We start from the raw sequence: 5,000 nt of genomic DNA on the forward strand, positions 1-5,000 counted from the left end.
TCGATTATGGGCCTGATTTAACATTGTTGTTATTGGACAATATTTTGAGATAGTATGAGAGTATTTCCATTACAACAATGAGCCCATAACAAATTGGGTTGTCGGACCTGCAAATAAGTACACATTAGTCCGTGGTTTGTTTGGGTTGTTTTGTTTTGTTTTTGTTTTTTTAATAATACATAAGAGTCTGTGGCAGCGGGTCGTTTTTGTGAAGTTCGCCACAAAAAATACTCCAATAATAAGTTATTTGAAAAAAAAAACGGATTTATTCAGAAAAGTGAGTGGAGCAGGCACGTGTGTTGATAATAACGAGAAATGAAGTGAGTAGAAAAGTGCCAGAAGACAACAGTATCCCTGTTCGTAATGTAACCCAGAAAAACTGATGTTGTTGATTTTTTTTTCAAAACAAAATAAAATAAATAAATAAATAAAATTCCATTTATTCATCCCAAAGGGGAAATTTGTATCTAGGGTCTATTCCAAGGGGAGACTGGAATATCCCAAGCGTCAGGCCATAACATTGAAGTATTTTTTATTTTTTTTTTTTTGTGGCGAGCTTCACAAAAACAACCTTTCGGGATAGTTTCATATTCTTTATTGATCTCAATAATTATATTATTTTTAATAGGATAGAGTATTGTGCAAAACCATAATGTCAAATTTTTAAAAAGAAATACAGAGGAACCCCGGTGTAACAGTAATGGTAGGGCCAGCCTAAAATCCCTTCTTAACTGAATCCTGTTGTCGCCGCCGAATTTCAAGAAGGGAAATAACCCGAGTAGGTTTTTGTACAGCTCTTATAACCATAGAGTCATGGTTATAACCGATTTGGCCTTAAAAGTCATGCTATAATATCTGGTAAATATTACTAAAGGCAAAGAGACGTGGTGGGGGGGGGGGGGGGGGGGGGGGGGGGGGGGGGGGGGAGATGAATTTTCAAGACCCCTGTTATAACCGGATCGCAGTTATATCCAGACCTGTTATACATGGGTTCCATTGTAAAATTTTAGAATATAATTTAACATAGCCACTAAGCTTACGGTGGAGTGGAGTAAGTGAGAGGGAATGTCTGTTCTGCGGTACTCGGAAAAAAATATTTTAAAAAAAAACATGCAAAAAAAAAACAAAGAACAAACAAAAAACACGTATTCAAAATTTTGGCCAGATAACTTCGTCCTTCAAATATCGATCAACGATTGAAATGACCCCTCGTCTTGTCAAAAACTATCAGACATGAAGTCCCAGGTATGAGAGTTTTTTTTATAAGATGAGGGTATTTTAATTGTCGATCGATATTAATTAGAAGGACGAAGTTATTTGGCCAAAATTTTAAATACGTGTTTGTTTGTTTGTTTTTTGTCTTTTTTTTTTTTGGTTTTTTTTTTTGGGGGGGGGGGTTGTTTTTGTTTTTTGTTTGTTTGTTTTGTTTTGTTTTTAGGTCTTTTTTTTGTGTGTTTCTGTTTTTTGTTTTTGTTTTGTTTTCTGGAGTTTTTATGGGGTTTTTCTTTGTTTTTAGGGGGGTGGGTTGTTTTTGTTTTTGTTTTAGTTTTTGTTTTGTTTTTTCGAGTACAGCAGCAGTAACATTCCTTGTATCGGATATCAGAAATGTACGCTTAATTTTCACAAACATAGACATTCCTATTTTAATATGTTCGACAAAGATGAAAGTAGATCACATCGCGTGTTGTCAGGCATTGCATATAGAATACCTCTTGTCACATCCTAATATCAATCGGAAAAAACAACAACTTTTTGTACAGTACTCGCTGGATTCCTGCACGCTCTCGGGAGAAGCCACTAAGCGTGCTAGAATCGGAGCGTGCCGAAATCCGATTTTCATAAGGGAGATAACGACATTCACATATATTATATATATAATTTATATAAAATTCGGTCACCATTCTCCATCGTGCCGTATTGCAGAGAGTGCTGGAATTCCACTAACTTGTATCCGGCGGCGAGGAACTGTATTATCGCCTTTGAGGTGTCATGTCTCGTCTCGTCCTTTATGGTTTTTTTTTCTGTGTTGCATTTTGCTTAAGACTCTTTGCAAGGCGCTTTGAGCACGTGTAGTGGATGTTGCTGTATATAAAAGCTTATGTTTCTCTGGTTTTGTCGTGTTTTGTTTTGTTGTTTTAATCGTTGACTGTTTATGGGGTGGGGTCGACCTTTTTTCTTACTTATTTTCAGATTTGATAGGCCAAAGTCTTTTGATCGACGTGCCCTTATTTGCAGGTCGGAAAACCCAATTCCTTATGGGCTCATTCTGTTTTAATGGAAATCTCAAAAAAAAAAAAAAAATGACGCAAAAATATATATTATATTGTCCATTACAACAATGTTAAACTAGGCCCATAATTGTGTTCGGTTGTCAGACCTGCATAATGTATACGTCGGTTTTTATCTTTTTCTTGTTGTTTGTGGAATGCTCTCAAACCAGCGACGCAAAATATTGTGCATGGCATCGATGTTAAAACAAGCATATATAATTATGTTCAGTTTTCAATCATTCTTATAAAATAATAACAGAATATGGACGTAGATTGGAGTCTTTTGACTTCACGTGGTGGACGGGCAGGCCGGCCATTTTTATTTCGGAGCATTGTAAATGTTACTGCTTGAAGCTCGAAGAAATAAATAATAATGTGAAATTGAATGTAAGCTTCAATTTAATTACAATAACATATCAAATGAACGTTTCGGGTTTCCCCTTTATCAACAAAACAGGATGAATGAAACACCACAGATGAATGAATTGATGTGGTAGTGGCGTAGTTAAGATGAATCTGTGGTGTTTCATTCATCCTGTTTTGTTGATAAAGGGGAAACCCGAAACGTTCATTTGATCTGTTTTTGTAATTAAATTGAAACTTACATTCAATTTCACATTATTTTTTATTTCTGAGCATTGCGCAATATGAATTGAATACGTTTGTTATGTTTTTGTTTTTATTTAGGGAGGTGGGGGACGTTAAAAAGGGGGGGGGGGGGGAATAATTCTAACAATTCGCATGTTATGATAAGTGATATTCCGGGCTGAAAATAAAATGAGTAGAAAATTGTCAGCAAAGTGTAATCACAATAAAAGGTTCCATCAACTTATGATTTTTATTAAAAATATTGTTTGTATGGGTTGGGCTTGTGTCTGTGTTTATGTGTGTGTGTGTGTGTGTGTGTGTGTGTGTATGTATATATGAATATGTATATGTGTGCACTACATTTGCTTCTGTGTGTGTGCATATGTCTGTTTGTCAGTGTGTGTGTGTGTATTTATGTGTGTGTGTGTGTATGTGTATTTATGTATGTATGAATATGTATATTGTGTGTGCAATACATTTGCCTCTGTGTTTGTGCATATGTCTGTTTGTCAGTGTGTGTGTGTATTTATATGTGTGTGTATGTGTATTTATGTATGTATGAATATGTATATTATGTGTGCAATACATTTGCTTCTGTGTGTGTGCATATGTCTATTTGTCAGTGTGTGTGAGTGCGTGTGTGTGTTTATTACTTTTTTCATTTTCCCTGTGGTCACACAACAATATTTATGTCGGGATTGCATTGTTGTTGTTTTTTTAAATATTTAATTCAGAGAAACCCAAAAGCAAAGCAAATATCAAAAATGTGTACATGGCTATGACAGTTAGTACATTATATATATATATATATATATATATATATATATATATATATATATATATATATATATATATATATATTATATATATATATATATATATATATATATATATATATACGTAGCTTGGTGTTGCTATCGCAATATTTAAATCTTTTTTTAACTGCTATTTTTCTTCTTCATTTTCTTCTTATTGTCCAAATAATGGAAAATCAAAGTGAACCGAAATGAAATTCCGTTTCTATAGACAATAAAGCCCTCCTCCTACTTCTCCACCTCCTCCTCCTCTTCTTCTTCTTCTTCTTCTTCTTCTTCTTCTTCTTCTTCTTCTTCTTCTTCTCCTCCTCCTCCTTCCTTCTCTTCTTCTCTTCTTCTTCTTCTTCTTCTTCTCTCTTCTTCTTCTTCTTCTTCTTCTTTTTCTTCTTCTCTTCTTCTTCTTTTCTTCTTCTTCTTCTTCTTCTTCTCTTCTTCTTCTTCTTCTTTCTTCTTCTTCTTCTTCTTCTTCTTCTTCTTCTTCTTTCTTCTTCTTCTCTTTCTTCTTCTTCTCTTTCTTCTTCTTCTTCTTCTTCTTCTTCTTTCTTCTTCTTCTCTTCTTCTTCTTCTTCTTCTCTTCTTCTTCTTCTTCTTCTTCTTCTCTTCTTCTTCCTTCTTCTCTTCTTCTTCTTCTTCTTCTCTTCTTCTTCTTCTTCTTCTTCTTCTTCTTTCTTCTTCTTCTTCTTCTTCTTCTTTCCTTCTTCTTCTTCTTCTTCTTCTTCTTCTTCTTCTTCTTCTTCTTCTTCTTTTCTTCTTCTTCTTCTTCTTCTTCTTCTTCTTCTTCTTCTTCTTCTTCTTTCTTCTTCTTTCTTCTTCTTCTTCTTCTTTTCTTCTTCTTCTTCTTCTTCTTCTTCTTCTTCTTCTTCTCTCTTCTTCTTCTTCTTCTTCTTCTTCTTCTTCTTCTTCTTCTTCTTCTTCTTCTTCTTCTTCTTCTTTCTTCTTCTTCTTCTTCTTCTTCTTCTTCTTCTTCTTCTTCTTCTTCTTCTCTCTTCTTCTTCTTCTTCTTCTTCTTCTTCTTCTTCTTCTCTTCTTTCTTCTTCTTTCTTCTTCTCTTCTTCTTCTTCTTCTTCTTCTTCTTCTTCTTCTTCTTTCTTCTTTCTTCTTCTTCTTCTTCTTCTTCTTCTTCTTCTTCTTCTTCTTCTTCTTCTTCTTCTTCTTCTTCTTCTTCTTCTTCTTCTTCTTCTTCTTCTTCTTCTTCTTCTTCTTCTTCTTCTTCTTCTTCTTCTTCTTCTTCTCTCTTCTTCTTCTTCTTCTTCTTCTTCTTCTTCCTTCTTCTTCTTCTCTTCTTCTTCTTCTTCTTCTCTTCTTCTTCTTCTTCTTCTTCTCTTCT

Source organism: Berghia stephanieae, chromosome 6 (genome assembly GCF_034508935.2).
Source record: "Berghia stephanieae isolate SIO BIC M18660-M18661 chromosome 6, UCSD_Bste_1.3, whole genome shotgun sequence".
Taxonomy (NCBI): Eukaryota; Metazoa; Mollusca; class Gastropoda; order Nudibranchia; family Aeolidiidae; genus Berghia; species Berghia stephanieae.